Here is a 13,404-nt window from a genome sequence, read left to right on the forward strand (position 1 = left end):
TCACAGATATGTCCATGGTGTCACCAGAAATTGAGAAGGAGTTAAAGAAAACTTTTGTATAGTAGCCAAAGAGTGTGTTTCTAAAAATACCTGTAGTAGTTGAAAGGGATCTCTATCATAACTCACTGGTAGGCCTCTGGGTGCAGAGAGAGTGAAAGGACTGATCACTCTAATAATTTTAATCATTAAATGATATGTCCTCCCCCTCCCCAGGATTTGGGGGTTAGCTATGAATCTGCTCATTAGTTGTTCTACACTAGAGGAATCATTTTTTTCTCAGCCTCAACGCATTTTCTTACTACAAAGTGCTATCATTACATGAAATCTATGTATTGTCTAACCATTCAAATGCTATTAATAGTAAAGATTTGCTAAGCACACAAAATAGCAAGGGGATACTAAGATGCTATGAGTTATAAGGAAATGATCAGTCTCCTATCTGTCGTACTGAGTATAGCAAAGCTGGCATAATTTACAGTACTTTACTGGGGTTATAAGATAGCCATTGGAAAATACATCTGAAAGCAGTATATAAATACTATGATGTTTATTATTAGGCAATAGCTGTTGCTGTTATTATTAATGCATATAGAAAAGAGGAAACATTTATTCAGTGGATGTATGTTTAGATGTATCAGATCTCTTCCCCACAAGCTATTGCAATTTTGTTTTGTTGTAATTTAAGAATATGGAGAAAGATATGTTAAAAGAACTAAGGTTATAAGCATCAATACTGTTTAATAACATCCCCCAATATTTGCATTGAAAAAATAAGATTGTAAAACACTATAAATAACATGTTAGCAAATGCCTGTAAAACTGCACAAACAAGATTGTTCCAGAGTGAAATATTTTATTTGTACTTGGAAGTAAGAAAGATAAAAGCAAATGTCATTGTGAAAAGCTGTGCTGGATTATGTCCTAATGTACTGTAATAATCTTGTTCTGAAAAATCAGGCAGCTATGCTGAAATACACAATGCATTCAACAACTTTTGTCATACTGTATCAATTTTTTATATTCTTAGACTTTTGACAACTTCATGGCATCTTTTCCCACTATTTAACTTTGTTTTACCAAGTCTCTTTGTGTTTTAACAAGACATTGCCTTTCGTGAAATATGCATTTGAAAAGACTGTGAAATGTTTTAGACTACAAAGTGCACAATGCAGTGAGTTACTACAAAACAAACGGGGCATGAAATTAACTGCATATAAAAGGCTTACGAGTACAATTTATGCATTGCATTTTCCATTCAAAACATACCAGCAAAAAATCCCAGGCCTTAACTGAAGAAAACAAGTAGAATAAATACAAGTAGAAACATAAACTAAACCAAATGAAATGTGAATACTTTAACGTAATTTCTGTGGCAAACATTTATTTAGGATTCCATCTAATATCTGAGGTCATATTCAGAACCCCAGTTCCACAGTTTTTGTACTCTGCTGGTGCTTCTTTACTATTTGCAAAACTAGCAATAACATATTGTATACTTACGATGTTTTATAAAGGTAATGTAAAATACTTTCATGGATTTTTTTTCTAAGCTCTTTATTGGATATGTTTTCAGGGACTAAAATAATACAGAGTAGCTTTTCACATATATTGATATTGGTTCACTAATATTGGTTTGCAGTTCCAAAATCAAATAAATAAATTCCTAGTACCCCCAAAGAGACTTCTGACTGTGGAAAACCAGAAAAGTGCCATCTGTAGCATAGACTATTCTTAACTTTGTGCAACATCAATATGCTCCTTTAACAAATCATTTGTCACTGATCAAAAATGTAATATACATTATTTGTTTGTTTAAGCCTCTTATTTTGCAATTAACTTTATGCAAAGATAACCTTTAAGCTTCCAAGTTTTCATTTTCTGCATACTTGTGGGTAGAATTATTATCAGAAAGGAGGTCAGGGTATGGTGGCAGCCAGTTTTCATGACATGCCAGTAAATTCTGTTTCTAAATGCCTCTTCAGTGAACTCTACTTGCTGCAGCATTGGCTTCCAGGGCTTGGATTTTATCCATCTTGAAGAAGGACCTAGTGCAGCTGTGGATGGAAGGATGTGAGCTGCATGGTCACTGAAGCAAACACATTGCCAGAAGGGGGCTAAAATGGCATATGTATGCATCTGGGCCCCAAAGCTGATCGACTTGTTTATGCAATAAAGGAAGCGGAATCAAATAAGTATCATGAAGCCTTCATCAAAGTTTATTCTCCATCTTTGGATTAAACAGATGGGCCTTTTACCCTTGATGTATTTGTGTGTTTCGACATCTAAGAATATTTAGCAAGCAAGTTGTCAATATACTAATAAAAATGAGAAAGCAGAACACAGGTGTTTGAAGCCTATATATTGTACAAGTCCGCTACTGTATAGTATAGTCTTTATTGTCATTATACAAAATAAATACAATGAAATTGGTTTGAGGTCCACTATTCAAAATTCAACATTTAGCTGCAAACCTAAATGTTTTGTCCTATGCTCTGCAAAATGAACCATAGTCAGACCCATAAAATGAATAGAAATGTGGTACAGAATCTGCTAAGTGTCTATGGTCCTCCTGAAACCTCATACATATGGATGTACCTAATTCTGAGACACCACACACACACACACACACACGAGGAGAGAAAATAATATCAGGTTTGACAACCCAGTGCTCCCTCTGGCTGCTCTGGGTTAAGAATAATTCTGGGCAGAGATCAGCAGTGTAGCTATTGGGGGTCGGTTATTGGAAAGGAGGTTGACAAAAGAAATAGGAGGCCAGAGTATGTGAACGGGAGTTGTGGGTTTTGCCTGAGCCAAGGTTTGGAGCACTTCTGTTTCTGTTTCTCTCTTTCTCTCTCCTGGGCCGTTCACGTCTACTGCTACTTGCCTGACCAACGGGGGAGTGGCTGGTGATGCTATGAAGCCTTACTAGTACTGACCTAATGCAACATCTCATACCAGCCACTTCCTGGAAAAAAATGTGTGGTGACCCTGTATTCTCAGAATGGTAACTTTTGACCCAGTTAATGTGATCATGTGCTTTGGAACCTCAACCAAAGAGATGTGTCTGAATGATTGTGTGAGATGGGACAATAGCCAATATACCCAACTTCCTCTCTCTTGAGCATTCACAAACAGCATACAGCAGCTACAGAGAAGCTTTCTTACAGCTTTGGCTAAGTATATCCTTGCTCCCATTTAATCACAGCAAAATAGTCCTAACCTGAAGAGAGCAAAAAAGATTTGTAAGGTTAAGAAATATGTAGCATTTCCTATTAAATTGCAATTGATCAAAAAGCATGGAGAAAAAAATAGTGGCACTGAATAAAAAGGACACAGAATAATAGCACAAGTCTAAATAAAATAATAAGGTTTGCTTCATAGTTTAGAAGTAGTTACTTCATTGGATACCATCAGTGGAAAATACCACACTCAGGTTTGTACAATATTAAACTAAAGAGCCAATCAATCCAGTTGGTAAAAGACAGTTTTATACATTCCATCTTCTTACACACCACTCAAAGGTTCAGGAGATCAGTTATTCAACAAACTGACTCTGTTCAGTTTAGTCCACGCTTTCTATTGCCATGACTAAATATGGTGCAGTTTTCACCTCCTAGACAAGTAGAAAAGAGAATTAGGCAATACACTGGCTTATATCCTTAGTAATTAAAGTTTTAGAATGACAAAACACTATATACATTAAGAATGCCATGCCAAGTACAGTTTATCCAGAGCTGGGGGAGATATGGAGAAAGGTAATATAGCTATCACAAAAACACATACTTGATGGAGAAAAATACCTTCTGCACCAGTCATAACAGCTGTACTATTATTGTGCTAATGAAACTGGTTGTACACAAGACCTTGATAAAGCATTTTGGTCTCTTCTATATACAGTATTTTCTGTTTGTAATATAATATATGGGTCAGAGGGTTCCAGATGAGCACTGTATATTCTATTTAAATATTTCTTTTTCAAAATGTGTTTCAGAGTATTTTTTTAAAAACACCCAATAATCTAGCTTACGTTCATATTTTCAACAGGAGCCCCAACTGATGACTCTGTTATTCTGTATGATGGACCAGAAGGGGTTTGTCATTCCTCCCCATGCTGAGGTTACTGGTGATGCTGATGCTTTCCAAAGTAGTTCAATCCTCCTGAGAAAAAGCCACACGATTGAGTTCTGAACCAGCACTGAAGCTGCATCTTTCTCCCCATCACCAACTATTCCATTTCAGTGGGTTGGATACAATTAAAAGATCGGTCCTCATCTGTGAAGTCTCAAATTCTTTTCTTGCATTGGTCCTGAATCAAACTGACAATCTTTCTCTCTTTGCCTAAAATACCATGCCCAGCTTGGCTTGTTTCTGTGTCACTTTCTATTTACTTTCACACTCTCTTGTCCTATTAACTTGGTTGAGGATGCTGGTTTAATTGCTTTCTTTGTGACTTCTACGAAGCTACCATTATTTAGAAACCCTTTCTTGACATTATTCTATGCCTCAAGCTCTCTTGTTTTAATCCATCAACATACACTTCCCTGCATCTTCTTATTAAACTAAGACAAATGCCCACAAGCACACCAACACTCTGTCCTGCTCACTAAGGACTAGCATAAATAGTAGAAAAGTACATTGCCTAAAGGTTTTCTGTGAAGAACCAGAACTAAGACTAATAGGAGATGATATTCTACCAGTTTCAGCTGAATCCAGGAAGAGGTGCCATAAAACATGGATATACAATACTGGAGAAAACTAGTAACAACCAGGATGTGGTTAAAAATTGGACTAGGTGGGCAAGACTCAGGTTTTCACAGAACCAGGTGAGTTTAACTTTGTCTTTTTCAGTCCAACTTTCTTTAGAGGTTTAGTGTGGTGGGGAAACAACAGGCTTTGTACTGCACTTAGGCATAAGTAGATGCTAAATAAAAATACTAAAATACTACTACAACCTATAACTGGAGAAGGGAATCTGAGTTAAAAGCAGCATTAATTAAAGAGCTCCAGCAATTAGAACCCATTTCTTTGAATCCAAATTCAGTTGTAAATATGATGATTCGAGGCCGACCCTAATGCTTACTTGACATGCTAAACTTAATTCACCCTTATGTGGGCAGACAATTACATCGACACAAAACTTGTTCTTCCATTACCAGTACTTATTTCTCAGCTATTACTTCTCAAAGGAACCTTCCACATAATCCCCACAACCAGCAGCCCATTGGGACAGTGAAAGCTGTGGTCCACAGTCTCTGGGGGAAATGAAGAGGCAGCTCTTCTGAAGCCCTAAGGATAACTTGCAGTGCCAATGAGGCAGGAAAGCTCACACTTACCCATTTTCCATCAAGCGTTTTTCCCAGCGTTAAATTATCCAATCTCTTCCTTAGTCTCACTCGAGGATTCCCTGGCAACTTCAGCCTACCAGGCAGATTCCCCAGAAGGTGATTGGTTCTTCGTTGTTCATCGGTTCCTTGAAAAGGTTCGGAAGAGCAAAAATTGGGCCCCATCGCAATGAAAACGTGGCTACAGGGACCACCTAAGCTGGGCCTCGAGAAGCGACGGATCTCCCGCCAGCCTTCCAGAAGGGCATCTCGAACGCGGTTTCTCCTCGTCCCGCAGCCGCTTCAGCAGCGCCTCTTATCTGAGGCCTCCTTTTCCCCTTCTTCTCTTCACTGACTTTGCGCCCTGCCCTCCGAATAACTTGGGACATTTAGGAATATCCTAAAAAAAAGAAAGAGAAAAGAAGACCTCGTGTTAATGAGAGTGTTGCAGGAAGGGACAGGCCCATCTGGGTAGGTCGGTGCTGGGTTGCATTGGTCCAGGACCTCCCTGCTCTGCTTTTGGGTGTCCGTAATCCAAGAGGTCAAGAGTTTTTGGCATTCCTGGAACACCCATCTTAGGGTGTAGTTTGGTTCTTCCCACCCATACAGAAGTTCCAAAAGAAATTATGCAGAGGATTGGGACTGCTGCACCTGCCTCTGTGTAAAATAAAAACATAAAAAATAAAAACCAGAAGGAAACAAAATTTGGTAAAGTGAATAAAACGGACAAAAGGAGTGAAGATGAAAATGGGCCACATCTGACTTGGGGCTGTGGAGAAAAAGAAAAAAAAACCAGAACAAATCTAACAGCAACTAGATCAGTGTTGGCAACTGTTCCATTCATCCAATGCTCATTTCTATCTCAGAAGAGCATATGTTGCTTACTACCCTTTGCTTCCCAAGGCCCATAATTTTGATGCAGGGTGTCTCCACCTGTAAGCTAGGAATCCACTTTCTCTGTCCCTTTTGAATTTTTTTCTTTCTTGACCTACATTAAAGAATGAGCAATATCAGCTCCAGTCTCTGGCTCTGCTGCTGTCCTGTGTCTGCAGATTGAAAACATATTTACTCCAAAGCAGACTTTTTTTTTTAATACAGACTTCATATGCCATTTCGTTTAGTACAACATGAGACCAGAACAAACATTTTAGAAGTAAAGGTGCATAATGGTGCAGTCTTTTAAATACCCTTAATCTGGCTAATCATATTTTTTAAAGTATGAATAAGTCATAATTAGCTTGGTTGAATCAAGGGCAGCAAGCAAACATTGTGATTTAACACAATTCAATACTTTGGCTTCAGTCTTTGTGGAATAAAGGCTCCTAACAGAAGGTCAAACATGTATGACATAAAGAAAAAGCTAAAGAAAAGTACAGCTCAGAAAATTTCAGAACTCAGATGGTCTCTGGTGGAGGTGAGCAATGAGGAATAACAGGATAAATTCAATTATTTCATTTTATTCATTATATCTCCTGCCTTTTCTCAAGCATTCCAAAACACTTTATATAGGGGACCAAATTAAGAACTGTATACAGTACATAACAGTCAGTTTGTTGTAACAGTTAAACATCAGGCTAGAAACTGAGAAACCATGAATTCGAGCTCTCCCTCGTGTGTTTGTTTGTTTGTTTGTTTGTGTGTCCGTGTGTGTGTGTGTCCTAAAATAGTACATTTCTCTGGCTGAAAATCACTTGAACTTCGATATCGACAGCCTAGTCAATCACTATACCATCCTAATTTCTAACTCCCTGCAAATCATACTACATAGCAACTATGGCACATCTAATGGCCTCCAAGCAATCCTATACCACACATGGTTAGCCAGAAGTAAGTATTGAGTTAACTTGCTATTTGGATTACAGTATTTTTGAGAAGGAGGCACTTGGCCTTTGCCCAGATCTGAGGCAATGGGAAAATGGAACATTGTCCTGCCTGACTGGCCATTTCCATCATCATTTCAACAGCATTTGGACCCTGTTGTCTCCTGAGCCTTGTCTCACCCTGACTTCTAGCACAGACAGACCGTAGGAATGGCCTATCAGTTGGGATCAACATGTGCATGTGAGTGAGGACGGGTGTGCGGACTACTGTCAAATCAAGGAAGGCAAGCAGCCAGAAAAACCAACTCCAGTGTCAGACTGAGAGACCTGGCAGCTGCTTGGAGGGATGGTCGGGCAGAAAAGCATAGCATCGCAGCCGAGAACCTGCAGGTAAAATTAGACTTCAGCAGAATCTTAACGTGAACTCAGCTGTCACTTTTGGCTTAGCCAAAAAAGAAGCCCTGATCTCGACAAGCATCTTGAGGAGGTATGCAGGCAGTGCATCTTGGGAAAGTCATGATTTAGCGTCTGGGATTGACATGACAAATAACGTACCAATGAATGAGCAAGCTTTCTGATTTGAGAAGCAAAGCATCTAGAAAAATAATGCCAAGGAAACAGAGTGAAAGAGGCAATGTCTGCATTGTTTGATGGCTAAATGCCCCACCCAATTAAAATATCCTGGTTGCTGACACATTTGCACCTTATTTTAATTTAGTTGGGCCTCCTTTTTCCCCCTCCTTATGGCACACACAACAAATCTGCCAAGTGTAGGCGATGTTTAGCCAGCACTTGTTTAGATAGCTTTCTTCTTCTCCAGCTTCCTAAATCTGACAATAATATTGATATTGGCAGTATCCTGTGTAATCTTCCCCCTGCGGGAAACCAACGACAAGATTGTGGAAGACTGGAGTCTTTTGATTTTCAGCAGGCTTCTTTCTCCCATCTTCCCAGCTCCAAATGTGAGACATCTGAAGGAGGAAATCAGGAACTGTAAAAGAAGTGTAAGTAGATCTGAAAGGCCCTTCCAGCTCACAGTCTGTCATTCTCAAGGAACCATTCACTGAGTTTTCACTAACTTGGGTAATATGACAGATAGCTGAGATGTTTCTTGTAATGGTGGCCTTTTCTTCTGGGCTGTATTCTGTGGCTGGAGAAAGAAAGGAGGGCAATATGGGTTGAAAAAAACACAACTTTTGGTGATCATGTGACTCAGGCAACTGGATAGAATAGCAATCTTGAGGGGAATTTTTTTTTTAGCTACTCATCAGTGGCTAAATTTAAAGGGGGGGTTGATATATTTGGCAAAAAAAAAATAGATTTCACAGATAAATATCTTGATACACCTAAAGGAAACTTCAGTATGAGATTCTCAGGAAGGCTTTCTTTAAGCTTGAGCACTTCACATGGGATCTTATAATCTTCACAGTGACATGCTATTGCTTGCTGAAGACTATAGGAAAGATAGTACAAACCACTGGTATGAGGGTGTATTCCAGGATGAGGAAATTATCAGTGCTAATTTTGAAGTGTAGCAAGAATTGAAATAATTTGGTGGGATTTAAGGTAGTTAAAATGTACTGCATTATAATGTATTTATAGCACTATGAATCTCGGAACTGTGTATCTCCTTGAAACAACAGGATTTAAACATGCTTAATTTTTGCTGGTTGACAACTCTCTCTCATATAATTTGTTAATTCACACTCTTTACCATTTACTTCTTTTGCAGTGTTTATTCATCAGGATGAATAAGAGAACTGTGTGAGTAAGACTCAAATCTACTCATGATTTAGACTAGCCAGGGCTGAGTATCGAAGGAAAGCTTAAACATTACACATCATTTACACATTACTTCTTAAATGAAATCTCAATTCTAAAAGAAAATGGCAGTAACAACTATTGTTATTTCAGATGGAAAAATATATCCTTATTCTTCATATATAGCTCAAATATATCTCATTCCATATAGGTATTAGTGTACAGGTATGAATAAATGATGAATAGGATACAATATATAAGATGAAAAATGGCAGGGAATAGATATAAACTGTAGGCTGAAATAATGAGGGATTTATATGGAATAGGATTTTTATATTTCTTCTTTTATAACTCTTGAACTGCTGAAGAATTTATAGGATATAGCTGTTTAATATATTGTACCTCTTACATTAAAAATATGCTAAGTTTCTATATAGAGAAGTCTGTATTTGTAAGGTGTGCATAAAAACGGTTCCACCACAAATGCACGAACGACAAAAGCGCGCCTGACTAAACCGCGGTGACAAAACCGCGGTGACAAAACCGCGCCGACGAATGAGCGCTGAAGCGCGCCGACAACAGCGCACCGACAGAAGCGCGCTGTGACCTAACCCTAAAAATAACCCTAACCCTAACCCTAACCCTAAACCTTACCTTAACTTAAATCGCGCTTCTGTCGGCGCGCTGTTGTCGGCACGCTTTTGACATCGCAGTTTTAGCGCCGGTTTTGTCGGCGCGCTTTTGATGTTCGCGCTTTTGTCGGGTCACGCATAAAAACCAGTCCCTCTCTCTAAACCCAATCTACCTGTTGTGGGGAAAATAGGAGGAGGAACAATTATTACATATATTCACAACCCTGAATTATTTATAAAAAGTGGGATGAAAATAAATATTTAAAATAAAGAAATATCATTGTATAACAACATGTAAATAAAATGAGAGAGCCATTCTGATAGGGATGTGAATATTAATCTTGCCTTGAGTATAAAGCCAGCTGCGTGATCTTGGGCCAGTCTCTATCTCTCAGCTCTAGGAAGCAGGAATGGCACTCCACTTCCCAAATCTTGCCAAAAAAACCCAGCAAGGACTAATCCAGGCACTTGCCAGGAGTCAAAAATTGACTGACCCCCATGAACAAAAATAAATAATGTGAAGGAAGCCATGGTTTGAGCCTAAACACATGAATTATGTCTCCATTAGCAATCAATAAAAATTAACTACCGGTATTAGAATTAAGACTACGCCCAAGTTCCTATTTATTCCTAAGTATTTTCTCTTTTTTTTGGCCCTGGGCTTAGTTTCATATCATAGAAATGTGAAAAGATCAAAATAAAACAGATAAGATGGCATTTTCTATGCCAGTCAACTGCTTTTAAAATGGGCTATTCTAGAAGCGGGTTTTTCTTTTTCTAGAATTCCACGTAATTCTGCCTCGATTCAAACGGTGCAATTTTTAGTACCGTGTCCTCTGAAGCCCTTGCTACTTAGCACTAATTTATCTTGTAAAATCGGAAATAAAAATTAAAAGAACTGCCTTCTGTGATAATAAAGGTGGGGGAGTGATGCAAAGTTCCTGTTTTGCTCTAACCCTTGTGATTGAAGGTTAATTTATATTATTGTTTATTTTAGAAAAGGATTATTACTTCTGGCTCAAAACGGAAAGTGATCCGAAGAGCTGTAGTATTTTGTTTTAATCCGACGCATACGCGCATCTTGCATCTATTTGAACTCCTAATTCTTTTAAAGCATCTCTCCCTTTAACGTCCATCGGCCGATTGCTCGGACGAAGGAAAGCTTTTGAAACGGAGCCGAGGACGGGAAGAGCCATCTGTATACCGTGCGTGACAGAGTTTATGTTGGTTTCTCCCGTCCGTGACCGCTTGGTTCCGTAGTCCTGCAAATGTGCAGGCTTATCCTGCTTCTCGCGGGTGCCTTAATTGCGTGGGCCAGGAGCCTCGACAGCTGCCAAACAAGGAAGAAAGTGAACCAAGGCTTATGATTTGATCCTAAACAGATGAATTGTCTCTCAGAGCTCCCCCCCCCCCCCCCCGTCTTCACTTTACAGGTCAATGCGAAGCCGAGTGGGTGGCTGAGTCGGTCCTGCCGCCCGCCGGCTTGGTGAAGTCTTTACTGCTATTGCTGCTTACATCTTTGCTCTCTCCACCGAACGGAGAAAAAGAGGCTAACGCATGCGCAGGGGCACCTCTGACACCAGTGATTCCATCCACCATATCCCTTATCCTCTTCTCTATTATCCCAGCTTCGTCTAAAGGAGGAAAAATAGAAAGTCCTGTCCGGGCTGAGATTCTCACTGTTGGCTTTGTCTGGGAGATGCAGCCACCTGGAAAGTTTGATTCTGCAATAGGGCAGGGGGACCCAAGGAGATGAGGCCAACATCAGTGGGATTTGGGGAACAGCGATAACAATAGCACTTAGACTTATATACCACTTCATAGTGTTTTATAGCCCGCCCAATCTGGCTCCTCATTTTACTGACCGACCTCGGAAGGAAGATAGAAGGGTGAGTCGACCTTGAGCCAGTCAGGATTGAAGGAATGGAACTCCTGACAATCTCAAAGGTGCTTTTTCAGGAGGCAACTTGGCTTCCTTGTTTTTTTCTTCGAAGACATTTTGCTTCTCACCCAAGAAGCTTCTTCAGTTCTGACGGGTTAGTGGGGAATGGAAGGATTTATATTCCTTGCAGACAGCTGGTCATTTACATCCTTTCAAAGACCCTCGTCTTTGACCACTGTGTCGTCAGCGTCACCTCACCTGAGTATTGCTCCTGGTTCCTGTAGTCTGCAATGTTTTTCCTCTGGAAATCAATTCCTACTCTAACACCATTCCAAGGGTGTTTATCCCAAATTGTATAGCTAAAAGTCTGTAGAGATTCTCAGTCATTCAGGTCATTGTTGTATCAAAGGTCAACCAAACCTACAATGTGAGCAAGCCTGCAATACTGCATTCTAACCACTGCACCACCTGGGAAGGTGGGAGTTAGAGCAGAACAATGCCAGGGCCCCTGCATTCCCATGCAGAGTTAAGTGTAGTCTGCCTTACAGATAATCCTTGAATTATAACCACGACTGAGCCCAACATTTCTGTTGTTAACAAAGGCAATTATTAAGTGAATTTTGTCCCATTTTTTGACCTTTCTTGCCACAGTTGTTAAACAAATCACAGCAATTGTTAAATGAGACATGCAGTCGTTAAGCACATCTTGCTTCCCCCATTGAAGCAACATTTGTTTGTTGGAAGCTGGCTGGGAAGATTAAAAGATCACATGACCCTGGGACAGTACAACTGTCATAAATACATGCCAGTTGCCAAGTGTCTGAATTTTGATCATGTGACCACAGGGATGCTGTAATGGTCGTAAGTGTGAAAAGTAGCCATAAATAACTTTTTTTCAGGGCTGTTGTTCACTAAATGAATGGTTGTAAGTCAAGGACTACCTATATTTTCAAATAGCAATGGTAGGATTGGGCCCTGAGACTAGACTTCTGGGCTTCTTTGACTAGAAGTGAGCCGAGGTGGCGCAGTGGTTAGGGTGCAGTACTGCAGGCCACTTCAGCTGACTGTTATCTGCAGTTCAGCGGTTCTAATCTCACCGGCTCAAGGTTGACTCAGCCTTCCATCCTTCCGAGGTGGGTGAAATGAGGACCCAGACTGTGGGGGCGATATGCTGACTCTGTAAACCGCTTAGAGAGGGCTGAAAGCCCTATGAAGCGGTATATAAGTCTAACTGCTATTGCTATTGCTGAATTTAGTGTAACTTCTAAAACTGCCCAGGTAGGAGGCAGCAATCAGCTGCCCTTGGCTGATTGCAACAAGTTGAAGAAGAGTTGTTAGTGACCCCAGAAGTTGGTACTTATTAAGTACAGTAAAAGTTAGATTTACAGGTCTCCAAAGACTTGTTGATGTTTGAATAACAAATCTCCCATTAGCTAGGGATTATATATCATCAGAAAAATATAACATGTATTTAAAATACATAATTTAATATCTTTTCAGTTGAATGCATAAGTACACAATAAATCAGTTATATGAAGGAATGGTCTCATATAGATATTTCAAAAGTTTGTTATCTAACATTATCATCTCCCCATAAGTGGAAATTGTGTCCCATATAATGAAACACATGACGTAAATACTGTAGTTTTTAAAATAAATTCAAAATTGCACTTCCAGTTAAACATCAACTTATTTTGCGACCAAATGGTTTGCAGTTTAAAATATTGCTACTGGAAATGAAATTTGGGTACTATTTTTTAAACCAACCTGCCACCTGCCTGCAATTTGGTAGTTCGAATCTTACCAGGCTCAAGGTTGACTCAGCCTTCCATTGTTCCGAGGTGGGCAAAATGAGGACCCAAATTGTTGAGGACAATATGCTGACTCTAAACTGCTTAGAGAGGGCTGTTGTTTTTGTTGTTGTTAGTCACAAAGTCTTGTCACAAGACACAAGGCTATCTGGGACTTCAGTTATACCACCTGTGGAT

The sequence above is a fragment of the Thamnophis sirtalis genome, unplaced genomic scaffold, assembly GCF_051295495.1.
Source record: "Thamnophis sirtalis isolate CommonGarterSnake01/CBP01778 unplaced genomic scaffold, rThaSir2_p1.2 scaffold_6, whole genome shotgun sequence".
NCBI lineage: Eukaryota > Metazoa > Chordata > Lepidosauria > Squamata > Natricidae > Thamnophis > Thamnophis sirtalis.